Source organism: Macaca mulatta, chromosome 14 (assembly GCF_049350105.2).
Source record: "Macaca mulatta isolate MMU2019108-1 chromosome 14, T2T-MMU8v2.0, whole genome shotgun sequence".
Classification (NCBI taxonomy): domain Eukaryota; kingdom Metazoa; phylum Chordata; class Mammalia; order Primates; family Cercopithecidae; genus Macaca; species Macaca mulatta.
In genome coordinates, this window is record NC_133419.1 from 2,517,692 (window position 1) to 2,545,310 (window position 27,619).

The window sequence follows — 27,619 nt, forward strand, 5'->3', positions numbered from 1 at the left end:
AAAAAATAAATTTCTGTGTTTATAAGCCACCAGTTCGTGGTATTTTGTTATAACAGTCTGAACAGACTGACAGAAATCGTGGTGTTTTGTCTTTTATTCTATTGATAATGGTGCATTACATTAATTGATTTTTAGATGTTAATTCAACCTTGCATTCCTGAAATAAGTCCCATTTGGTTATAATGTGTAATCCTTTTTAAACATTGCTTGATTTTACTTGCTAGTATTTTGTTGAGGGTTTTGAGGCTTTTACATCATTTTCATCACAGTTATTGTAACGAGATACAAAAATCAATAGTATTTCTATACACTGTCAAAAACAATCTGAAAATATAATTAAGAAAACAATCCCATTTACAACATCAAGAAAGAATAAAGCACAACAGCGTGGATTTACCTAATGCCACATAACTATATACCTAAAATGGATAAAATAAATTTTATAAGTTCTCTTTTCATGTTTTTGTCTGATTTTAGTGTCAGGGTGATACTGGACTCAAAGAATGTATTGGAAAATTTTTCCTCCTCTTCTATTTTTTTTTTTTTTTTTTTTTGTTGGAAGAGTTCATAAAGAATTTATATTCTTTTGATATTTGGCCACCTGGCCCTCTTGGGCTTTTCTTTTTGACTAGTGTTCTGATAACTAATTCAATCTCTTTAACTTGTTATAGATCCATTCACATTTTCTGCTTATTTCTTAGTCAGTTTTCATCTTTCTAGGTATTTGTCCATTTCATCTAAGTTGTGTAATTTATTGGCACAAAATTGTTCATAGTATTCCTTCATAATCCTTTTTATTTCTGTCAGGTTGGTAGTATACTTCCCTCATTCATTCCTTTTTCCTTTTCTTTTTCAGAAACAGAGTCTCTCTCTGTTGCTCAGGCTGGAATAGAGTGGTGTAATCATAGCTCACTGTAACCTTGATTTAGTCTCAAGTGATCCTTGCCCCTTACCTTATGATAGGTGTGCACCACAACACCAGCTGTTTTTCAAAAAATATTTTGTAGAGATAGGGTCTTGCTTTGTTGCGCAGGCTATTCTTGAACTCCTGGCCACAAGCAATTCTCCTGCCTTGGCCTCCCAAAGTGCTGGGATAACAGGGGTGAGCCACTGCAGCTAGCCTCTTTTTTTTCCTTTAATTTGTAAAACTGCCATTCATTTTCAATTTTAGTGATTTTTCTCTCTCCTCCGTCGCCTCATGCACTTCCCCCTCTCTCTTTCCTCCTCCCCGTTTCTCCCTTTCTTTTCTTCTCCTTCTCCCTCTCTCTTACCAATCTATCAAAGGTTTGTTAATTTTGCTGATCTTTTCAAAGAACAAAGTTTTGGATTTGTTGACTTTATTATTTTTATATTCCATATTTTATTTCTACTCTAATATTTATTATTTTGGTTTTTTTCCTACTTGCTTTAGGTTTAGTTTGCTCTTCTTTCTCTAGTTTCCTGAGGTGGGGAGTTCGCTTATTAATTTGAAGCCTTATTTTTTGATACAGGCATTCATGGCTATAAAATTCCATCTCTGCACTGCTTTAAATGTATCCCATAAGTTCTGTTATGTTGTATCCTCATTTTCATTAATCTCAAAGCACGTTTAATTTCCCTTGTGAATTCTTTCACCCATTGATTATTTAAGAATGTAGTGTTGTTTAATTTCCACATGTGTATGTTTCCCTAATTTCTTTGCTACTGGGTTCTACTTTTATTCCATTATATTCAGAAAAAAACACCTTGTATTATTTCAATCCTTTTAAATTTATGGAGGTTTGTTTCGTGACTTAGCATACGGTCCTTCTTGGAGAATGCTTCATGTGCACTTGAAAATACTGTATATTCAATGTTGGTTGTTGGGTGAAGTCCTCTATAATTACCTTTTGAATCTAGTTGGTTTATGGTGTTGCTCATATCTTCTATTTCCTTATTGATCTTCTTTCTTCTACTACACATTATTGAAAGTGGAGTGTTGAAGTCTCCAACTGCTATTGTTGAACTGACTATTTCTCTGTTCAGTTCTGTCAGTTTTTGCTTCATATGTTTTAGTTCTATTGTTAGGTGAATATATGTTTATAATCATATCTTCTCATGAACTGACATTTTATTATGAGATATTCACATTTAACTTCAGTAACATTCTTAAAGTCTCCTTTGACTTTATTATAGCACTTCAAGTTACTTATGGTTGCTGCTTACATGATATATATTTTTCCATCCTTTTACTTTCAGTCGGCAGTTTTCATCTAAAGTATGCCTCATATAGATGGAACACAGATGGATCTTGTTTTTCAAATCCAGTCTGACAATTCCTGCCTTTGATTAGATTGTGTAATCCATTCACATTTAATGTTATTACTGATATAGTTATATTTACATCCTCAGTTTTACTTTTTGTCTTTTCTATGTACTATTTCTTGTTCCTCTATTTCTCCTTTGCTGCTTTCTTTTCCATCTAGTGAATATTTTCTAATATAAATTTTCATTTATGATTCTTCAATATTCTATTTGTTATTAGTGTTTTCTCTAGGGCTTACCTTATGTATTGTCTCAAAATTTACTTCATATTTATATTAATCCTGGTGAGATATAGAAGTTATTCCTGTATGAGTTTATTCAGTTTTACCACTTTTGTGGTATTATTGTTACATATATTACATCTTCATTATGCACTATTATAATCGTATTGTATAATGATACATCTTTAAAGAAGCTGAAAGGAGAGCAAGTATATATTCCTAGTTTCTGTTTTATTAACCTCCTTATATCATATGTTTGATCTACTTTTTTGGTTTTTATGGATTTGAGTTACCAACTGGTGGCATTTCCTTACTCTAGAACAGCTTTGCTCCTATTTACCTCCTTGTTCTTTGCTTTTGGATATATGTGAACTTACTAGGAGCACTTGCTTTTTCCTGAAGAACTTCCTCTAGTAGTTCTTACAAAGCTGGTCTGCTAACAAGAAATTCTGTTTTTGTTTATCTAGAAATGTTTTTATTTTGCCTTATTTTTGAAAGAAACTTTTCTGGATACAGTATTCTTGGTCAACTTTTTTTTTTTTTTTTTTACTTTGAGCACTTCGGATATGTTACCCTACTACTTTCTGGGTACCACTGTTTCTGACGAAAAGTCAGCTCCACATTTGTCTCCCTGACACCAGAACAGGGGAGGATATTAAGCAGAGTGCCACATAGCCTCACCTCCCACCACTTCATCCAACAGTAGTGGTTGGGTAATAGTTCAGTACCCCACTCTGAATAACTGATAGAACAGGAAGACAGAAAATCAACAAGGATATGAAAGAGTTCATACTATTATTGTTAAATTATCTATTATTGTTGAATTGCCTGTTTCTCTCTTCAGTTCTGACAGTTTTATTTCATATACTTTAGGGCTGTGTTTTTAGCTGTTATAAATTTTTATTTATGATTTTTATGATTTCTATTTCTTCCTGTTAAATTTTCTTTCTTGTAAACATTGTAAAATGTTTCTCAATATCTCTAATAACGCGGCTTGTTTTTAAAGTCTATTTTGTCTGATTTTATTTATTTTATTTTATTTTTGAGATGGAGTCTCACTCTGTCGCCCAAGCTGGAGTGCAGTAGCGTGATCTTGGCTCACTGCAACCTCCGCCTCCCGGATTCAAGTGGTTCTCCTGCCTCAGCATCCCAAGTAGCTGGGACTATAGGCATCTGCCATCATGCCCAGCTAATTTTTAGTAGAGACAGGGTTTCACCATGTTGGCCAGGGTGGTCTTGAACTCCTGACCTCGAGTGTTCTGTCTGCTTCGGCCTCCCAGAATGCTGAGATTACAGGTATAAGCCACTGCACTTAGCCAATTTTGTCTGATTTTAGTACAGTCACTCTAGCTTTCTTATTACTGTTTGCATGTCATCTTTTTCCACCATTTTACTTTCAACTATGTCTTTGAATCTAAAGTGTGACTCTTGCAGACCATATATATTTGGATCCTGCTTTTAAGGCAGTCTGGCAATCTCTGCCCTTTATTGAGTTTTTAATTCACTTATATGTAATATAATTATTGATGCTGAAGGATTTATATCTACCATGTTGTTATTTATTTTCTATATGTCTCATATCACTTTTGTTCCTCTCTTCCTCCTTTACTGCCTTCTGCATGTTGAATAGATATGTTCTAGAGTACCATTTTAATTCCTTTATTGGTTTATTTCCCCCATTCATTTTTATTTTTTTTTCTGTCCATAAGTTTATTGCCTGTATCTGAAAAATCATCATAGAAAATTGTTTGGTTTAGCTCTCAGCAGCCCGCTCCTGAGCTCTGAGGAAGCTTGCCTTCTTTTGAGCTACTGGATCCTTCTTCCGAGCAAGGGACATTTTGGGACGGTTCCACCTCTTCTTTTAAACTTCTTTCTTGGGCTTCTTTTCATAGACTGGATTCTCTCATATTGCAGCATGAGCTTTCTTATACATCTCCTCCATCATGTCTGGAGTTATGCTGTTCTTTATGTATTGAGAGAACTGTTTCTTGTAAGCATCTTCATCTTCTTTCATTAAGTAGTGCATGCAATCTGCAGCATTCTGGCCCATGATGTGCTTCCGGTGTACTTCCGCATTAAATTCCTTGCTTTCAGAATCATAACCAGGAAATCGTTTGGTACCATGAGGGATAGACAAGCCTCCATCCACAGCTCCCTTCAGGGCGCCGAAAACTTTATTGCCAGTGGTAGTTGTGGCAAGGCCTGCATCCAAATAGCAGGTGAAGGCACCTGGCTGACCATCAATGCTTTCCACGTTGTATTCATCGCCAGTCACCTCCACTTGGCCTTCATAGATCTTGTCCATGCCAAACCTATTGAGAAGCCTGCGGGCCAGCAGCAGGCTAGTACGATATGCTGCAGCATAATTTGTCAGGCCAACCTTCCCACCATATTTTGGCAGTTCGTGGGCATATGCTGCGCAGACTATTATATCCCCCTCTATACAGGCATAAGCAATCTGACAAATGATATCTCTGTTTGTTACACGAACTATCATCCTGTATTTGGGTGTGTTGTATTTATTTTTATCCTGTATCACCAAGCGTTTGTGAGCACAGTAATCAGTTTTACCCTCTCGTCGTCTTCTAAATTTCACTTGGTATCTCTTAAAGTAGGCCTTATTCTTAACAACTTTAACAAACCCCATCCTGTGGAACTGAGACCCACGTCCGCGGCTCAACAGAGACCTGCAGGCCCAGCGGCGCTGGGAAGGGGGGGAAGGGTCCCCTATTTTGAAAGTGTAATCTGGAGGTTACAATAAGCAACTTAAGTGAAAACAATCTGCTTCAGGTTAATAATCTACTCAAATATTTTTGTCTGCCCTTTTCTCTTCTCTCCTTCTAAGTACTCTTATTAACACATATGTTGTTACTCTTTAATTCCACATATGTTTTCTACTCTTAATTACATGTATATTACAACTTAATTACACATACATTGTTACATATCCTGTTAGGACGGGGTTCCCCAACCCTAGGGCCATGGACTGGTACCAGTCTGTGGCCTATTAGAAACTGGGCCACACAGCAGGAGGTGAGCAGTGGGCAAGCAAGCATTACTGCCTGAGCTCCGCCTCCTGTCGGATCAGTGATGGCATTAGATTCTCACAGGAGAGCACATCCTATTGTGAACTGAGCATGTGAGGGATCTAGGTTGTGCACTCCTTATGAGAATCTAACTAAAGCCTCCCCCAGCTGGCTGTGGAAAAATTGTCTTCCACAAAACTGTTCCCTTGTGCCAAAAAGGTTAGGGACCACTATATTATGGTATCCAATGGGTGTCTCTTCATTTTTCTTCATTATTTTTCTTTCTACAGTCTGAATTATCTTTATGGATCCATGTTCAAGTTCACTAATTCTTCTGCCAGGTCAAATTTGCTTAGCCCCACTAGTGAGTTTTTCATCTAAGTTATTATATTTCACAACTACAGAACTTCTATTTGGTTTACTTTATCATTTCTATCTCTTTATTGATATTATCTATTTGATGAGTCTTTGTCATCACACTTTCATTCTTTAATGTGGTTTCTTTTGGTTCTTTGAACATAGTTATGATACTTATTTTGAAATCACGCCCTAACATTTGGGGCCCCTCAGAGATAATTCCTATTTACTGCTCATTATTCTTGTTTAAGGGTCACAATTTTCTGTTTCTTTGCATATCTCATAATATTTTTTTGTTAAAAACTTATTTTAGATAATATATCATAGAAACTGGATTCTAATTCTTCTCCCTAACCAGGGATGATTTCTGTTGCTCGTTTGTTTGTTGGCTTGTTTATGCCTTCTCTGCATGGATTCTGCAGCGTCTGTGTTCTCCTGCAATGTGCAGCCACTGGTGTCTCTGCTCAGTTTTGTTTGTTTTAACTCTTATGTTTGTTTTGTAAGCCCGGCTTCATTGGTGTCACCCCTGGATCAGCATAACCTAGTGGTTAAACCATGATTAGTCAGACATTTGTTTAAACATCTTGAGCCAGTGAATCTTCCACCCTCTGCTGAGGGGATCTATGTGTGGGTTGGGACATTCAAAGTTCAGGCACTTTACAACTCTGTCCTGTATTTTACTGTCTGTTTTCAAAAGGTCTCACAGTCAGCCAAGGATAAGTAGATAGCAGGAAACCTCTCTGATCTCTCCTGTGAGAATGTACAATCTTCCATATCTCCAGACTTCCTTTTAAAATTTTTCTTAATCTGTCGCTTGCCCAACCAGTATTGGAACATTAGGTTACTGTGATGTTGGCTGCCTCCAATTACTTGCCACTGAAATCGCTGTTGCTTGACATAGTGCATAGGGTTTTCTGTGGAATTCAACATCAGATGAGCCTTCTTGGTTGCTGGTCCTTAAATCTACTGTGCCCCTGAGCTTGGGTGGGGAGATGGCAGCCCCATGTTAAATCAGAACAAACCCTGCTATTCTTAGGAAGGTTTAATTTTTTTTTATTTAATTAGCACTTTTCAATTTTTATATTTCTTTGGTTAATTTCCAGACTTCTTAAATGGTTGTTTTTGACAGTTTTGTCCAGTTTTATCATTGCTTTTCAGGGAGTGGTTATACCAAGGTGCTCATTCCACCATCTCAGAAGTGGTCCGTATCTTGTTCATTTTATTTTTAAAATACATATAACATTAACATACTTCCAAAAGTCAATACTAAACAAAAGGAGCTACTGAGAGAAATCTTCCTCTCATCCATATCTCTTCCATCCTAATTCCCCCTACCCCTTATAGGTAACCAGTTTCAGTGTTTTCTAGTTTATAGTTTGTGTGTGTGTGTGTTCTTTATGAGACATGATAATTTTCTCATTTCCCAAAAAAGTACTATTCTATATATGCTCTTTTGAATTTTGCTTTTCTCACCTAACATCTCCTAGAAATCACTCAATATCCATTCACAGAGATCTTTCTCATTTTATTGCTAAAGTTGCATAGTATTCCTTAGTGTGTCTGTACTATAACCTTTCAACCAATCTGTTATGCTTGCATGTGTAGGTAGTTTCTAAATGGCAGCTATGCTCACCATTCTTTGGCTTTCCTACCATGTCTCTGAGAGATACATCTACTCTATCAATCGAATCTACCCCCAAGAAGTGATTCTCTGAGGCTGCCACCTCAAATCTTAGTCATTCGCAAGAGCCTCCACTATAGCTGCTGCTCTGGGCTGTCTATTTCTGACATGTGTTCTCCATGTTGACATTTAATGTTGAGCCTTATTTTTCTGGTGATAATTCTGTCTGTGCTGCTTTTTAGTCTTCTATGCACCCTTTAAATTTTTTTAAATAACATTTCAAAATATACAATTCAGTGTCACTTAGTACATTTACAATGTTGTGTTCTCTGTGCCATTTCTAAGAATTTATTTCCAATCTCAAGTCATAAAGATTTACTCATGTTTTCTACTAAGGAATTTATGCCTTTAACTCTTATTTTTTGGTCTCTGATCCATTTTGAGATAATTTTTATATGCTATGAGGTATGGGTCCAACTTCATTCTTTGATATATGAGGATCCAGTTGCCCCAGCACCATTTGTTAAAAGACTACTCTTTCCACTGATTTCTTGACACATTTGTTGAAAATGAATTGACCATATATGTGAGTGTTTATTTCTACGTTCTCTATTATATTCCATTGGTCTATATGTCCATCCTTGTGTCCTAGAGACCACAATGTGTCAGTACCACATTATTTTGATTACTGCAGCTTTGTAAAAGTTTTGAAAATGGCAGGCCTGAGTCTTCCAACTTTGTTCTTTTTCAATTGATTTTAGATTATTTAGGGCCCTGGAAAAATTCCATTTACATTGTAAAATCAGTTTTTAAATTTCTGCAAATAAAAAGGCCCTTGGGATTTTGATAGGGGTTGCATTGAATCTGTAGATCACTGGGTAATATTGTCAACTTAACAATATTAAATCTTCCAATCTGTGAACACAGGATGTATAGTTCTATTTATTTAGGTCTTCTTTAATTTTTGTCAACAGTGTTTTGTAGTCTTTAGTGCAGAAGTCTTTCACCTTCTTGGTTTAATTTATTCCCAGCTATTTTACTCTTTTTGATGCTATTATAAGTAGAATTTTAAAAACTGACTTCCTTCTTGGGCTGTTCATTCCTGGTATATAGAGGCACAAATGATTTTTTAAAATAAATGTTGAACATATACCCTGCAATTTTGATGGACTTGTTTATTAGCTCTACTAGTTTGTGGATTCTTTGAGATTTTCTAGATATAAGATGTCATTATTGAATAAAGAGTTTTACTGCTTCCTTTCCAATTTGGATGCTATTCATTTACCTGTTTGTTTATTTATCTGCCTAATTGTCATGGCTAAAACTTTCAGTACATTGTTCAGTAGCACTGGGTAAAGCATACAGCCATATCTTATTTTTGGTTATGGGAGAAATTTTTCAGTTTTTTTCTCATTAAGTATATTAGCTGTGGATTTTTCACAAATCCTCTTTAACACATTTTGAAAGTTCCATGTTTTTATCCTGAAAGGTTGTTGAATTTTGTCAAATGCTTGTTCTGAGTCAATTGAAATGATCACATGGGGTTTTTTTTTCTTCATTTTATTAATGTGGTGTATTACATTGATTGATACTCTTGTACTGAACCACCCTTGCATTCCTGAGATAAATTCCATGTGGTCATGGTATATAATCCTTTTTAATATGCTGCTGAATTTGGCTTACTAGTACTTTGTTAAATAAAATCTTTTAGTATCTAGTTTTTCTTTTCTTGTGGTATATTTGTCTGGCTTTGGAATCCATGTAATACTGGCCTCATAGAATGTATTGCAAAGTGTTTTCTCCTCCTCTGTTTTTTGGAAGAGTTTGAGTTAATTCTTCAAGTGTTTGGTATAATTCAACAGTGATGCCATCTGGTCGTAGCATTTTCTTCATTGGAAGGTTTTTGGTTACTGATTCAAACTTTCTACTTGTTATGGGTCTGCTCATAATTTCAATTTCTTTTTTATATTAGTATTTTGTGAATTTGTCCATTTTATCTAGGTTATATAATTTGTTGGTATACAGTTATTCATACTATTCTCTTATCACACTTTTTATTTCCATAAGGTTATATCGTTCCCACTTTTTTTCTTATTTTTGTTTTTTTCTGTTGTGTTCCTACTTTTGTTTATGATTTTAGATATGTGCAACTTCTCTAATTTTTTCTTACTAATTCTAGTTAAAGGTTTTCAACTTTGATCTTTTCAAAAATAAGCAACTTTTGGTTTTGTTAAATTATCTCTGTTGTGTATTTAATCTCGAATTCAGTTATCTCCACTCTCATACATATTATTTCATTCTCTCTTTTAACTTTAGGTTTAGTTCGTTCTTCTTTCTCTAGTTACATAAGGTATAATATTAGGTTATTGATCCTCCTTCTTTTTCACTGTGGGCATTCACAGCTATAATTTTTCCTCTAAGCACTTCTTTCACTACATCCCATAAGTTTGAGTATGTTGTGTCTTCATTTTCACTTTTTGAAAGTATTTTATAATTTTCATTCTGATGTCTTCTTTGACATAATAATTTTTAAAGAGTGTGTAGTTTTATTTCCATGAATTTGTTAATTTTTAGATTTTTCTTCTGTTACAGATTTCTGGCCTCACTATATTGTAGTTAGAGAAGATATTTCATGTGATTTCTTTATTTTTAAATTTATTGAGACTTTTTTGTGGCCTAACGTATCATCCCTCCTGGGGAATGTTCCATGTGCACTTAAGAAAAATGTGTAGTTAAGTGGAATGTCCATATTTGTTTGTAGGTCTAGTTGGTTTATAGTATTGTTCAAGTCCTCTCTTTTCTTATTGGGCTTTTGTCTGGCTGTACATTATCTTGTGGTTTTTGTTTTTTTTTTAATTTTAAAAATATGCATATTTAGTGTATAAAACATACAGTTAAATCATTAACATAGTGATGCAAATTAATATATCCATCATCTCACAGTTATTCTTTTGTGTGTATAAGTGAGAAAAGCTATAATCTACTCAATTGACAAAAATTCCAAATGCAATACACTATTAACTATTCTCATGTTATACATTAGATCTCTAGACTTGTTTATCCTATATATCTGCTACTTTGTATCCTTTGACCTACATCTTTCCATTTTCTTTCACCACACCTTGCCCACGGTAACAACTATTTTATTCTATCTCTGTATATTTGACTTTTTTCTTTTTAAGATTCTACATATAAGTGAGATTATTTAAAACTTTCATTTGTATTTGGCTTATTTAACTTAGCATAATGTCTTCCAGTTTCATCCATATGGCAAGTGGCAGGATTTCCTTCTTTTTTAATGCGGAATAATATCCCATTGTACACATATACACCACAGTTTATTCATCCATCAAAGGACACTTAAGTTTATATATTGTGACTCATGCGTATAATGCCACAATGAATATAAGAGTGCAGATATCTTTACGAGGTGGCGATTTCATTTTCTTTAGGAATATACCCAGGAAGAGGGATTACTGGGTCGGATGATGGTATATTCAATTCCTTTAGGAGTCACCATTCTGTTTTTCATTATGGCTACACCAATCTACAGTCCCACCAACACTGTACAAGAGTTCCCTAACCCTAGCCAACACTTAATAGCTATCCTAATGGGTGTGAGGTGATATCTCATGGTAATTTTGATTTGCATTTCCCTGATGATTAATGATATTAAATGTCTTTTCATATATGTGTTTGCCATTTTTATAACTTCTTTGCAAAAATGTCTACTCAGGTCCATTGCCCATTTTTTAATTGGGTTATCTGTTTTCTTGCTATTAAGTTGTATGCATTCCTTATAAATTTTGGATATTATCCCCTTATAAGATACATGGTTTGCAAATATTTTCTTCTAATCCATAGGTTACCTTTTCATTGTTGACTGTTTCCATTCCTGTGCAGAAGTTTTTTAGTTTGACGGTATACCAATTATTTGTTTTTGTAGCCTGAGCTTTTGGTGTGATCTCCAAAAAATCACTGCCAGAGCCATGTCGAGCTTTTCCCTTCTGTTTTCTTCTGGTTTTGGGTTTTGGTCTTATGCTTAGGTCTTTTATCCATTTTGAGTTTATTTTTATTTATGGTGTAAGGCAGTGATATCCAATCTTTTGGCTTCCCTGGGCCACATTGTAAGAACAATTGTCTTGGGCCACACATAAAATACGCTAACAATAACAACAGCTGATTGGCTAAAATAAATGCAAAAAAAAAAAAAAAAAAACTCAATGTTTTAAGAAAGTTTACAAATTTGTGTTGGGCCTCATTAAAGCCATCCTGGGCTACATGTGGTCTGCGGGCCATGGTTTGGACAAGACACAAAACTGGGTTTCCTAACATCATTTATGAGCGAGACTATCCTTTCTGTGTTGTTTTCTTCATGTTCTTGTGGAGAATTGGTTGATCGTATATCTTTGAATTTCTTTCTTGGCTCTCTATTCTGTTCCACTGGTCTACATGTTTGTTTTTCATGCCAGGACCATACTGTTTGATCAATAGTTTTGTAAAATAAACCAGAAAGTATGATGTCTCCAACTTTGTTTTTCAGAACAGAATTTTCAGAATTTCATTGGCTAGTAAAGGTTCTTGCTATTCCATACGAACTTCAGAATTTAAAAAAATTTTCCATGGGATTTTGATAGGGATTTTATTCAATCTGTATATTGCTTTGGATATTATTGACATTTTAACAATATTATTCAGATTCATGAGCATGGGATATCTTTCCATCTATTTGTATCTTGTTTAATTTCTTTCATCAATGACTCATAGTTTTCAGTGTACAGGTCTTTCATCTTCTTGGCTAAATTTATTCCTAAGCATTTTTTTTGATGCTATCATAAATGGGATTGTTTTCTTGATTTCTTTTTTGGCCAGGTCATTATTTGTGTATAGAAATGCAACTACTTTTTTATATTGATTTATATTCTACAACTTTACTGAACTCATTTATTAGTTCTAACAGGTTTCTTTAGCAGAGTCTTTGGGGTTTTCTATATGTAGGATCACGTCATCTTCAAATAGAGATAATATTACTTCTTTCTGATTTGAATGCCTTTCATTTCTTTTTCTTGTCTGTTTGGTCTTGCTAGTACTTCCAGTACTACATTGAGTAGAAGCAGCTAGAGTGGGCATCCTTGCCTTGTACTGGATCATAGTGGAAGAGCTTTTGTTTTCCCTCATTGATTATAATGTTAGCTGTGGGCTTTTCATAAATGGCATTCATTATATTGAGGAGTGTTCCTTCTATACCTGAACTGTTAGAATTTATCAAGAAAGGATGTCCAACTTCATCAAATGCTTTCTGTGTGTCAATTGAGATGATCATGTGGTTTTCATCTTTCAGTCTATTAGTGTATATCACATTGATTGCCACATGTATATTAAACCAGACTTGCATGCCAGGGATTAATTCCACATGGACATGATGTATAATCTTTTTGCTGTGTTGTTAAATTTAGTCTGCTAATATTTTATTAAGGATTTTTGCATCAGTATTCTAGGGTTATATTGGCTTACAGTTTCCTTTCCGGTGATGCCTTTGTCTCACCTGGGTATCAAGGTGATGCTAGCCTCATAAAATGTGTTAGGAAGTATTCCGTTTAGCTCCATTTTTTTGGGAAGAGTTTAACAAGTATTAGTATTATTTGAATATTGGGTAGTATTCAGCCATGAAGCTATCTGGTTCTGGGCTTTTCTTTGTTGGAGGGTTTTTTTTTTTTTTTAACTTTTATTTTTGATTTAGAGGGTATATGTACAGGTTTGTACGTTGCATGATGGGTATATTGAGTATATTGCATGATGCTGAGGTTTGGGGTGTGGATAAGCCTATCACCCAGGTAGTGAGCATAGTACCCAGTAGGTAGTTTTTCAGCCCACCTCTCTGTTCCTCCCCCAAGTAGTCCCCAGTGTCTGTTGATCATCTTTATGTTCATGTTTACTCAGTGTTTAACATGCAGTATTTGGTTTTCTGTTCTTGCATTAATTTGCTTAAGATAGTGGTCTCTAGCTGCATCCATGTTGCTGCAAAGGACATAAGTTCATTCATCTTTCCTTCCCTTCCCTCCCCTCCCCTTCCCTTTCCTTTCCTTTCTTTCCTTCCTTTCTTTCTTTCTTTCTTTTTAGATGGAGTTTCGCTCTTGTTGCCCAGGCTGGAGTGCAATGGTGTAATCTCGGCTCATTGCAGCCTCTGCCTCCCGGGTTCAAGTGATTCTCCTGCCTCAGCCTCCTGAGTACCTGGGATTAGAGGCATGCACCACCATGCCCAGCTAATTTCATATTTTTAGTAGAGGTGGAGTTTTTCCATGTTGCTCAGGCTGGTCTCGAACTCCTGACCTCAGGTGATCCACCTGCTGGCCTCCCAAAGTGCTGGGATTACAGGTGAGAGCCACCGCACCTGGCTGAGTTCATTCATTTTTACAGCTGCGTGGTATTTCATGGTGTACATGTACCACATTTTCTTTATCCAATCCACCATTGATGGGCATCTAAGTGGATTCCATGTCTTTGCTATTGTGAATAGTGCTGTGATGAACATACAAGTGCATGTGTCTTTTTGATAGAACAATTTATTTTCCTTTGAATATATATCCAGTAATGGGATTGCTGGGTCAAATGGTAGTTCTGTTTTCAGTTTTTCATTTGAGAAATCTCCAAACTGCTTTCCACAATGGCTGAATTAATTTGTATTCCTGCCAACAGTGTATAAGTATTCTCTTTTCTCTGCAGCCTTCCCAGCCACTTTTATTTTTTTGACTTTTTAATAATTGCCATTCTGACTGGTGTGAGATGGTATCTCATTATGACTTGGTGGGGTTTTTTTTGTTGTTTTTTTTTTGTTTGTTTTTTTTGAGACAGAGTCTTGCCCTGTCTTCCAGGCTGGAGTGCAGTGGCACAATCTCAGCTCACTGCAACCTCCACCTCCCGGGTTCAAGCAATTCTCCTGCCTCAGCCTCTCGAGTAGCTGGGAATACAGGTGACTGCCACCACACCTGGCTACTTTTTGTGTTTTTAGTAGAGACGGAGTTTCACCATGTTGGCCAGGATGGTCTCGAATGCCTGACCCCAGATGATCCACGTGCCTCGGCCTCCCAAAGTGCTAGGATTACAGGTGTGAGCCACTGCACCTGGTCTCATTGTGGCTGTGACTCACATTTCTGATTATTAGTGATCATGAGCATGTTTTTTTGTTTGGCTACTTGTGTATTTTCTTTTAAGAAATGTATGTTCATGTCCTTTGCCGATTCAACTGGATTATTTGTTTTTTGCTTGTTGATCGGTTTAAGTTCCTTATGGATTCTGGATATAGGACCTTTGTCAGATGAACAGTTTGCAAATATTTTTTCTCCCATTGTATACGTTGTCTGTTTACTGATAATTTCTTTTGCTTTGCAGAAGCTCTTTAGTTTACCACTGTGATCTCTTTGCTGTTGGTCTGTTCAGGCTTTCTATTCCTGATTTAATCTTAGCAGGTTGTATTTTTTCTAGCAATTTATCCATTTCCTCTAGGTTATTCAATTTGTTTGGATATAATTGTTCATAAAAGTCCCTTATGATCCTTTTTATTTCTGAAGTACCTGTTGTAATATATTCTCCATTTTCATTCTGATTTTGTCTTCTCTTTTTCTTGGTCCAAGAGTTTGTTGATTTTATTTTTCAAAAATCAATTCTTTGTTTCAAAAATTGAAGTCTTAGTTTTATTGACTTTTTTCCTCTATGGTTTTTCTATTCTAATTTGTCTCTGTTCTGATCTTTATTCTTTCCTTCTGCTAACTTTGGCTTTAGTTTGTTCTTCTTTTTCTAATTCCTTGAGGTATAATTTTAGGCTATTTATTTGAGATATCTCTTCTTTTTTTAATGTAGGCAAGGCATTTAGCACTGTAAACTTCCCTCTTAGAACTGCTTTTGCTGAATGTTTTGCTTTTGGTATGTTGTGTTTCCACTGTCATTTGTCTGAAGATATTTTTAAGTTTCTGTTTTCATTTCTTCTTTGATTCTACCCATTGCCGAAAGTAACTTACTGAAGTCCCTAAGCATTATTGTAGAACTGTCTTTTAAACTCCAATTCTGTCAATATATTTTCTTATATTCTGGGGCTCTATATTTTGGTGTGTCTACATTTCCAATTACAAAGTCTTGAGTAATTTACCATTTTCTCAGTATGTAATGTCCTCTTTTGTCTCCTCTAACAATTTTAAAATTCAAGTTTATTTCTTTTATTAGTATACTTACCTCCAGCTTTCTTTAGGTTACTATTTGTATGAAATATCATTTTTCATTCTTTCACTTTCAATCTACTTGTGTCTTTAGATCAAAAGCGAATTTGTTATAAATAACATAGGTTGATGGTTTTCTTTTAAATCCATTCTGCTAACCTCTGCCTTTTGGAGAATTTAATCAATTTACATTTAAAGTACTTATAAAAAAGAAATTCTGACATTTTGTGCCTTTTTTTCCCCCCCCTTACACTTTTTAAATACAACATTTCCTCCCTTACTGCCTTTTTTTGTGTTTGTTGATTTTCGGTAATGTACCATTACAATGCTCTATTCGATTGTCTGTATGTGTTTATGTGTATTTTAAAGACTTTATATTTTTAGAGCAGTCTTAGGGTTCAGCAAAATTGAGAGGAAAGTACAGAGATTTCCCATATACCCACTGCACCCATACATACACAGCTTTTCCCATTACCAACTCTCCCACCAGAGTGGCAACTTATGAATTTATGAGTGGCAACTTATGAGTGGCAACTTTGTTACAACTTATGAATCTGCATTTATACTTTATTATCAAAGTCCCTAGTTAACATTAGGGCTCACTCTTGGGGTATACATTCTGTGGGTTTCTACAAATGTGGAACATGTTGATATGGTTTGGCTCTGTGTTCCCACCCAAATTTCATCTAAAACTGTAATCCCCATGTGTCAGGGGAGATGGCCTGGTGAGAGGTGACTGAATCATGGGGGCAAACTTCCCCTTGCTGTTCACATGATAGTAAGTGAGTTCTCATGAGTTCTGGTTGTTTAAATGTGTGTGGCACTTCCCATCTCGCTTTCTTTCCCTCTCCATGGTAAAGATGTGCCTGCTTCTCCTTCGCCTTCCACCATGATTTTAAGTTTCTGAGGCCTGCCAGTCATGCTTACTGTACAGTCTACAAAACTGTGAGTCAATTAAACATATTTTCTCACAAATTACCCAGTCTCAGGTAGTTCTTTATAGCAGTGTGAGAACAGACTAATATACATGTATCTACCATTATAGTATCATACAGATACTGTATATTTATATACATTTGTACATTTTCACTGCCCTAAAAGTACTCTGCACTTCCTATTCATCCCTTCTTCCCCACCAACCCTTGGCAACCACTGAACTTTTTACTGTCTCCATAGCATTGTCTTTTCTGAAATGCAATATGATTGGAATCATACAGTATGTAGTATCTTCACATTGCCTTATTTCACATAGTAATATGTTTTTTAATTACCTCCCTATCTTTTCATGGCTTTATAGCTCATTTCTATTTAGTGATGAATAGTATTTCATTGCCTGGATGTACTACAGTTTATCTGTCTACTCACCTACGGAAGGACATCTCGGTTGCTTCCAATTTCAACAATCACAAATAAAGCTTCTGTAAACATCTATGTGCAGATTTTTATGTGAATGTAAGTCTTCACCTCCTTTGAGTAAATACCAAGGATGTGATTGCTGAATTGCATGGTAAGAAAATGTTTAATTTTATAAGAAACCACCAATTTCAATATACTTTGGATTATTTGGGGGATATATATACACATTCAGAAGTGGAATTGATGGATCCTGTGATAATTCCATTTTTAATTTTTTGAAGAACCACCAAACTCTTTTCCACCAGGGCTGCACTACTTTACATTCCCATTAATGGTGTATGTCAAAGTGGCTGTACCATTTTGCATTCCCACCAGCAATGGATGAGTGTTCCTGTTGCCCCACATATTGGCAAGCATTTGGTACTGTCAGGGTTTTGAATTTTGGCCATTCTAATAAGCGTGTAGATATATCACATTTCTTGTTTTAATTTCCATTTCCCTAATGACATAAGATGTGGGGCATCTTTTCGTATACTTAGTTGCTGTCTGTGTATCTTCATCGGTGAGATGTCTGTTAAGGTCTTCAGTTCATTTTGTAATCAGGTTGTTTGTTTTCTAATTGTTAAGTTTTTAAGGTTCTTTCTATATTTCGGATAACAGTCTTTTATCAGATATATTTTTTACAAGTATTGTCTCCCTTCTGTGGCCTGTCCTTTCATCCTCTTGAGAGTATGTTTTACAGAGCAGAAACTTTTATTTTTAACAAAGTCCAGCTTATCAGTTATTTCTTTCATGAATCATGCCTTTGGTGTCATATCTAAAACGTCATCACCAAACTAAAGATCATCTAGATTTCTTCTTATGTTATCTTCTGGGATTTCTGTTTATTGTTGATTTCCAAATCTTTTATTGTGGTAAAATACACTTAACATAAAAATTACCATCCTAACCAATTTTAGTGTACAATTCAGTGAACGTATTAGATACTTTCACAATGTTGTGCAATCATCACTATCATCCATCTCCATAACACTTGTCATTTGTAATTATGAAACTCTATATCCATTAAACAATAATTCCCTAATTCCCCCACCACCTCCATCTCTTGAAAACCACCTTTTACTTTCTATGTCTCTGATTTGACTATTCTACCTCATTTAAGTGGAAACATACAGTACTCTTTTTGTGACTGCTGTATTTCATTTAACATAATGGCCTCGAGGTTCATCCATGTCGTGGCATGTGTCAGAATTTTTTTATTTTTAAAGCTGAATAATATTACATTGTATGTATACACCACATTTTGCTTATCCATTCATCCATGGACATTTGGGTTGCACTGATGTTTTAACTGGTCTAAATAATGCCACTATAATCATGGGTATACAGGTACACAAATATATCTTTGAGACTCTGCTTTTAATCCTTCTGGGTAAATACACGGAAGTAGAGTTGATGGATCAGATAATTCTGTTTTTAATTTTTGAAGGAACCACCAAACTGTTTAACATAGAGGCTGCACCATTTTGCATTCCCACTAACAGTGCACAAGGATTCCAATTTCTCCATGTCCCTACCAGCACTGGTTATTTTCTGTTTATTTGGGATTTTTTTGAGACAAGGTCTGGCTCTGTCACCTAGGCTGGAATGCAGTGGTGTGATTATGGCACACTGCAGCCTCAACCTAGACCTCTGGGCTTAAGCGATCCTCCCACCTTAACCTCCCACGTAGCTGGTACCAGAGATGGGTCTTACTGTGTTGCTTAGGCTGTGATTGTTTTTTAATAGTAGTCATCTGAGTGTATGTAGGGTTGTAGTTTTGACTTGTATTTCCTCATGATCGGTGACGTTAAACAACTTTTCATGTACAATTTCCATTTGTATACCTTCTTTGGAGATATGTCTGTCCAAGTCCTTTGCCCATGTTTTTTCTTTCTTTCTTTCTTTCTTTTGAGAAGGAGTCTCGCTCTGTTGCCCAAGCTGGAGTGCAGTGGCACCATCTCAGCTCACTGCAAGCACCACCTCCCGGGTTCATGCCATTCTCTTGCCTCAGCCTCCCGAGTAGCTGGGACTACAGGCGCCTGCCACCACGCCCGGCTAGTTTTTTGTATTTTTAGTAGAGATGGGGTTTCACTGTGTTAGCCAGGATGGTCTCCATCTTCTGACCTCGTGATCCTCCTGCCTTGGCCTCCAAAGTACTGGGATTACAGGCATAAGCCACTGTGCCCGGCCCCTTTGCCCATTTTTCAGTTGCATTGTTTTTTGGTGATGACTTTTAGAAGTTCTCTATATAATCTGGGCATTAAGCCCTTATCAGGTATGTGATTTGCAAATATTTTATCCCATCCTGTAGGTTGTCTTATTACTTAGTTGATATTCTTTTAATGTACACAATGTAAATTTTTTAAATTTATCTATTTTTACTTTTATTGCCTGTGCAAGTACAATTTATCTATTTTTACTTTTATTGCCTGTGCCTTTGGTGTCATATGCAAGAAGCACTGCCAAATCCAATGATGTAAAATTTTTCCCCTATGTTTCCTTATAAGACTTTATAGTTTTAGGACTTTGACCCATTTTGAGTAAGTTTTTCTACACGGTGTTAGGTAAGGGTCTCAACTTCATTCTCTTTTATACATGGTGTTAGGTAAGGATCTGAACTTCATTCTCTTTAGTTAATTTTTGTACATAGTATTAGGTAAGGGTCTCAACTTCAGTTTTCCTGGCACCATTTGTTGAAAATACAGCACTTTCCCTATTGAATGCTCTTGGCACTCTTCTCAGGAATCATTTGATCATGTATACAATGGTTTATTTCTGGGCTCTCTATTGAATTCCATTGGTCTCTACATCTTTCTTTATATCAATACCACATAGTTTTGATTACTGTAGCTTTGTAATAAGTTGGGGTTTTTGTTTGTTTTTCAGACATTCTCATTCTATTGCCCACGCTGGAGTACAATGGCATTATCACTGCTTACTGCCACCTCAATCTCCCAGGCTCAAGCAATCCTCCCACTTCAGATTCTTGAGTAGCTGGGAATACAAGTGTTTACCACTACACCTGGCCGATTATTTTATTTTTTGTAGAGATGAGGTCTCCCTGTGTTCCCCAGGCTGGTCTCAAACTCCTGGGCTCAGCAGTCCTCCCACCTCAGCCTTCAAAAGTGCTGAGATTACAGGTGTGAGCCATTTTACCTGGCCTGTAGTAAGTTTTGAAATCAGAAAGTGTGAGTCCTCCAATGTTGTTCATCATTTTTTTTTTTTTTTTTTTTTTTTTTTGAGACAGAGTCTCGCTCTGTCGCCCAGGCTGGAGTGCAGTGGCGTGATCTCGGCTCACTGCAAGCTCCGCCTCCCGGGTTCACGCCATTCTCCTGCCTCAGCCTCCCGAGTAGCTGGGACTACAGGCGCCCACAACCGCGCCCGGCTAATTTTTTGTGTTTTTAGTAGAGACGGGGTTTCACCGTGGTCTCGATCTCCTGACCTTGTGATCCGCCCGCCTCGGCCTCCCAAAGTGCTGGGATTACAGGCGTGAGCCACCGCGCCCGGACTTGTTCATCATTTTCAAGAATGTTTTAGCTATTCAAGGTCCCCTGAGATTCCATATGAATTTTAGGATGGGGTTTCTTCTTTCTGCAGATAACATCATTAGGATTTTTATTGGGCTTCTCTTGGATTTGTAGATTGTTTTGTGTGGTATTGACACCTTAACAATATTGGTCTTCCAATCCATGAACATAGGATGTGTTTTCCCTTTATGTCTACTTTAATTTCTTTCAGCATTGTTTTATAATTTTCATTGTACAAGACTTTCACCTCCTTGGTAAAGTTGATTCCTAAGTATGTTATTCTTGACGCTTTTTTCAGCTTTTATTAAGGTATAATTGACAAATTAAAAGTGCATATATTTAAGAACATATTTTACCTACTGTGAAATGATTACTACAATCAAGCCAATTAACATATACCTCACGTAGTTGCCACATGTGTGCGTGTGTGTGGTCAGAAAACCTAAGCTATACTCTTAGCAAATTCCAAGTTAGAATATATTAACTATAGTCACCAATCTGGACATTATGTCTCAAGAACTTATTCATCTGATAACTCTACGTTTTACCCTTCAACCAACATTTCCTAATTCCCCCACTCCCTGACCCCTAGTAACCACCCTTCTACTCTGTTTCTCTGAGTTCAAGCTTCTTAGAATTCCATATGTAACTGGGATAGTGCAGTATTTGTCTTTCTGTGTCTGGCTATTTCACTTAGCATAATATATGTTGTCACAAATTGCATGATTTCCTACTTTTTAAAGGATGAATATTTCATTGTGTGTGTGTGTGTGTGTGTGTGTGTGTATGTGATGTGTTTATTTGGGATTTTGGTGATACACACACACACACAATGTTTTCTTCCTTTCTTTCTTTTTGAGACAGGGTCTCCATCTGTCATCCAGGCAGGAGTACAGTGGCACAATCACAGTTCACTGTAGCCTCAGCCTCCTGGACTCAAGTGATACTCCTGCCTCAGCCTCCCGAGTAGCTGGGACCACAGTCATGTGCCCCCATGTCCAGCTAATTTTTAAAATTTTATATAGAATAGGGTATCACTATGTTTCCCAGGCTGGACTCAAACTCCTGTGTTCAAGCTATCTCCCACCTTGGCCACCCCCAAGTACTGGGATTACAGGTACAAGCCACCATGCCTGGTCCACATTTCTTTATCCACTCATCCATAAATGAACACTATGTTGTTCATTTCTTGACTACTGTAATGTTGCAATGAACATGGGAGTGCAGATACCTCTTCAGGATACTGACTTTGTTTTCCTTAGATATACCCAGAACTGAGACTGCTGGATTATATAGCAGTTCCATTTTTAATTTTGTAAAGAAGATCTATCATGTTTTCCATAATGACTGTATCAATTTACATTCCTAACAAAAATGTATAAGGGACACCTTTTCTCCACATCCTCACCAGCACTTGCTATCTTTTGACTTTTTGATAATGGCTATTCTAACAGTTGTGAGGTGATATCTCAGTGTGGTTTTGATTTGCATTTCCCTGATGATAAGTGATGTTAAGCACCTTTTCATATACCTGTTGACCATCTGTATGTCTTCTTTGGATAAATGTCTCTTCAGTCCCTTGTCCATCTTAACAGGTTATTAATGGGATTATGAAGATTTTTTTGCTATTTAGTTATATGAGTTCCTTATATATATTGATATTTATAGCTTGTCAGATATATGGTTGGAAATATTTTCTCCCACTACATGTGCTGCCTTTCCATTCTGTTGTTTCCTTTGTTGTGTACTTTTTTGTTTGATGTAGTTCTAATTTATTTTTGCTTTTTATTCCTTGTGCTTTTGATGTCACATCTAAAAAATCATCACAAAGACCAATGGCAAGGAGTTTTCCCCTGTTTTCTTTTATAGGTTTTATGGTTTCAGGTCATATGTTTAAATCTTATTCACTTTTCTGTAAAGTGTAGGGTAAGGTTCCAATTTCATTTTTTTGCATATGGATATCCTGGTTTCCCAGTGCCATTCAAGAGAGTACCCTTTCCCCATCATGTACTCTTGTTGTCTTTGTCAAAGATTAGTTGACCATAAATGTGTGGGTTTATTTCTGTGCTTTCTATTCTGTTGCACTGGTTTATTTCTATACCAGTACCATGCTGTTTTGGTTGCTATAACTTTGAAATATAATTCAAAATAAGCATGTGTAATGCCTCTTACTTTGTTCTTATTGCTCAAGAATGCTTTAGATCTTTAAAGTCTTTTGTAGTTTCTTTCAAATTTTAGGATTTTTTTGTATATGTGTGTGAACAAAAGTCACTGGAAATTTGATAGGCATTGCCTTGAATCTGTAGATCACTTTGAGTAGTATAGATATTTCAGCAATATTGATTCTATTGATCTACAAACACCAGATATCTTTCCATTTATTTGTGTCATCTTAGAATTCTTTCAATGTTTCATAGTTTTCAGTGTCTAGGTCTTTTACTTCCTTGGTTAAATGTATGCCTAAATGTTATGCAGTCCAATTTCTCTATTTTTTATTTTACCTGTGCCTTTGGTATTATCTCATATCCAAATGAAATCAATACCAAATCCAATGTCATGCAGTTTTTGCCCCATGTTTTCTTCTAAGAGTTTTATAGTTTTAGGTCATACATTTAGGTTTGTGGTCCACTTTGAGTTAATTTTTGTATATGGAGTTAGGTAAAGGTCTCAACTTCATTCTTTCACATGAAGATATCCAGTTTTCCTGACACAATTTGTTGAAAAGGTAATCCATTCTCCATTGAATGGACATGGCATGCTTGTCAGAAATCATGTGTTCATATATGAAAGGATTTATTTAGGAGCTCTCTTCTTTTTTGATGCTATTTTAAATGAAATTGTTTTCTTAATTTGTTTTTCAGGTTGTTCATTATTAGGTGTATAGAAATGCAAATGATTTCTGAATGCTGATTTTGTATCCTGACACTTTACTGAATTAGATTATTACTTCTAACAAGTGTTTTTTGTGGAGTCTGTAGCATTTTCTACATATATGATCGTATCATCTGCAAACAGAGACAATTTTACTTCCTTCTTTCTGATTCAAGTGTATTTATTTGTTTTTCTTGCCCAATTCCTCTGGCTAGGACTTCCAGTACTGTGTTGAATAGAAGTGGTGAGAATATCTTTTTCTTGTTCCTCATCTTAGAGGAGAGGCATTCAGCTTTTCAGCATTGAGTATGATGTTAGCTGTGGGCTTTTCATATATGGCCTTTATTGTGTTGCAGTACATTCCTTCTATACCTAATTTGTTCACAGTTTTTATCATGGAAGGATGTTGAATTATGTGAACTGCATTATTTGCACTTATCAAAATGATTGTATGATTTTTATCTTTGATTTTATTAATGTAATGTATCCCATTTATTGCATATATACATTTAACTGTCCTTATGTACTAAGGATAAATCCCATGTGTTTGTGATATATGATTTTTTTAATGTGTGGTTAAATTAAGTTTGATCACATTTGATTGAAAATTTTTAAGTGTACTGTCATAAAAAATATTGGCCAGTTATTTTCTTTTCTTATATTGTCCTTGTCTGGCCTTAGTATGAGAGCAATGCTAGCCTTGTAAAATAAGTTGGGATTGTCCCCTCTTTGTTTGGGGGGAATATTTTGATCTTATACTTCCCCCTCTACATTTTATTTTTGATGCCCCAAGGTATACCTTTTAATATTGTGTATCCATTGAGAAATTATTAAAACAATAGTAATTTTTAATTATTTTTCTTTTAACCTTTATACTAGAGTTATGTGACTTATATACTACCATTACACTATTAGAGTATTCTTAAGTTGCCTATATATTTATTTATTTATCAGTGAATTTTGTACTTTCGTATGTTTTCATGTTACTAATTAGCATCCTTCCATTTAAGCTTGAATAACTCCCTCTGGCATATCTTGTAAGGTAAGAGTAGTTGGTGATAAACTCCCTCAACTTTTGTTTACCTGAGAAAGTCTTGTATCTGTTTCATATCTGAAGGACAGCTTTGCTGTGTAATGTATTCTCAGATGGCAGTTTTTTTAATCTTTCAGAACTTCGAATATATAATTCTGTTGTTTCCTGGCCTGGAAAGTTTCTGCTCAGAAATCCACTGATAGCCTTATGGAGGTTCCTGTAGATGTAAGAACTTTATTCATCTTGCCACTTTCAAAATTATCTTGTCTTCCATTTTTTACAGTTTGATGGTAATATATCTAGGTGAAATCTCTTTTAGATGGAACCTAATTGTAATTCTTTGAGCTTCATGTACCTAGATGTCCATAAATCTGGGGAGAACCTCAGATATGGGAAGTTTTCAGCCATTATTTCTTTCAATTAGCTTTCCACCCTTTACCTCTCTCCTTTCCTTCTATAAATCCTGTGTGAACATTCACTCTCCTGCTGGTGTCCCATAAATCCTGTAAACTTCCCTTACTACCTTTTCATTCTTTATTTTTCTCCTCTACTGGATATTTTCAAATAATTTATCCTCCAGTTGACAAATTCCTCCTTCTATTTGATTAAGTCTGCTGCTGCTGCTTTCTATTTCACGTTTAATTTCATGCATTATATTCTTCACCTCCAAAATGTTTGGTAATTTTTTAGGATTTCTATTTCTTTATTAAATGTCTCCTTTTGTGTATTAATGATTTCTCTCTTCTCTGGTAGCACACTGAACTTCCTTAAATCAGTCGTTTTTAATTTTCTGTAAGGCAATTAACGTATCCCAATTTCTTTGGAGTCAGTCCCTGAAAATTATTGTATTTCTCTGGTGGGTGCTATGTTTCCTTAGGTTTTCTGTTTCTTGTTACAATGAATTGAAATCTGCTCACTTGATGGAGTGTTAAGTAGGTAGGGTGCAGCAGCTGTAGCCCAGGTGAGAATATAATGGAATACACTTCTTGCAGCTCCATCAGCTGAGGTCAGCAGTGGCAAACATTACAAGGATCCTTGGTGGCCAAGGCTGAGTGTCCTGATGCTGTTGTGTAAATAGAGTTGTGTTCATAATATCCCTTTCAGATTGTTTGTGATTAATGTATAGAAATGCAACTGAATTTTGTATACTGACTTACTATCCTGCTACTTTGCTGAATTAATTTATTCAGTTTTTGTGGTGAGCTTTCAGGGATTTCTACATATATGATCATATCTATGAACAAATATAATTTTAATTCTTCCTTTCCAGTTTGGATGCCTTTATTTCTTTTCTACATTCTCTGGCTAGAAAGTCTACTACTATGTTTAATATAATGGCTGAAGTAGGCATCTTGCTTTATTCCTGATGTTAGAGGAAAAGCTCTCAGTCTTTTCACCATTATGATGCTCCTTGTGGGTTTTTCTTCTAGGAGTCTTTTTCTTTGTGTCCTTTTATTTTTAGTCAACATGTAATAATTGTAGATATTTATGGGATATACAGTGATATTTTGATACATGTATACAATGTGTCATAATCAAATCATATTCATCACCTCAAATATCATTTCTCTGTTTTGTGAGCAGTCAAAATCCTCCATCTTTCTGTGCCTAATTTCATTTAACATATTCTCCAAGTTCATCCATGTTGCTGTGAATGACAGGACTTAATGCTTTATTATGACTGAACAATATTCCATTGTGTTTACATACCACATTCTCCATTCATCTGCTGATGGAGATTTAAGTTGATTCCATATCTTAACTGTTGTGAACACTACTGCAATAAATATGAGAATGCAAATATCTTTTCTATATACTGATTTCCTTTCCTTTGAGTCAATACCTGGTAGTGGGATTGTCAAACTGTATGGTAGTCTACTTTTAATTTTTTTGACAAACACCATAGTATTTTCCTTAATGACTCACTAATTTATATTCCCATAAATAATGTATTATTTCCCTTTTCTCTGCATCCTTGCCAGCATTTGTTATTTTTTGTCTTTTTGAAAACAGCCATTCTAACTGAGGTGAAATAATGTATCATTGTGGCTTTGACTTGCATTTCTGTGATGAGAGATGTTGAACATTTTTTCACATACCTGTTGGCCAGTTGTTCTATTTTGCACATTTCTAAATCAGATAATCTGATGTTTTTTGCTGTTGAATTGTTTGAATTCCTTGTATATTCTGGATATTAATCCCTTGTCAGATGAATATTTTCTCCCATTCTGCAGCATCTCTCTTAACAGTTTATTATTTCCTTTTACGTGTAGGTTTTTAGTTTGATATAGTCCCATTTGTCTACTTTTGTTTTTGTTGCCTGTGCTTATAAAGTCTTACCCATAAAATCTTCGCCTGGACCCATATCCTGAAGGATTTCCCTTCTGTTTTCTTCTAGTACTGTTTGCTTCAGGTCTCATGTTTAAATCTCTAATCAATTTTGAGTTGATTTTTTTATATGCTGAGAGATAGTCTAGTTTCATTCTTCTGCATATGGATATCCTGTTTTCCCAACATGATGCGTTTAACATAGTGTCCTTTCCCTGAAGTGTATTCTTGGCACCTTTGTCAAAAACCAGTTGTCTGTAAATAAATGGATTTAATTCTGGGTTCTCCATTCTGTTCCATTGGTCTATATGTCTGTTTTATGCCCATTGCATGCTAATTTGGTTACCACTGTTTTGTATACATGGGGGATTGCTTCCAGGCCCCCCTGTATATACCAAAAGCCATGTATATTAAAGTCCCAGAGTCAGCCCTGTGTAATGCACATATACAAAATGTTAGCCATCTGTATACATGGTTTTCACTTTTGTGAATACTGCATTCTATCCTTGTTAGATTATGGGGAAAATCCACATATAAGTGAACCTACACAGTTCAAATCTATGTTGTTGAAGAGTTGACTGTATTTTGATGTCAGGCAGTGTGGTGCCTCTAGCTTCATTCTACCTGCTCAGCATTGTTTGTCCTATTTGCAGTCTTTTGTGGTTCCATGCAAGTTTAAGGATTGTGTTTTTTCTATTTCTGTGAAGAATGTCTTTTTTTTTTTTTATTTCTCTTTCTCTCTCT

The 27,619-nt window shown here is 35.7% G+C and overlaps 1 protein-coding gene and 1 pseudogene across 6 annotated transcripts in view; one reads left to right on the plus strand and one right to left on the minus strand.

Moving 5' to 3' along the window:
- Positions 1-27,619, plus strand: part of KCNQ1 (potassium voltage-gated channel subfamily Q member 1) — a 402,120-nt gene that overhangs the window by 163,355 nt on the left and 211,146 nt on the right. The gene's annotated exons all lie outside the window — the stretch shown is intronic.
- LOC705677 (large ribosomal subunit protein uL18 pseudogene) lies at positions 4,191-5,210 on the minus strand (annotated as a pseudogene). Its single transcript, XR_091568.4, has one exon. The product of XR_091568.4 is annotated as a large ribosomal subunit protein uL18 pseudogene (transcript).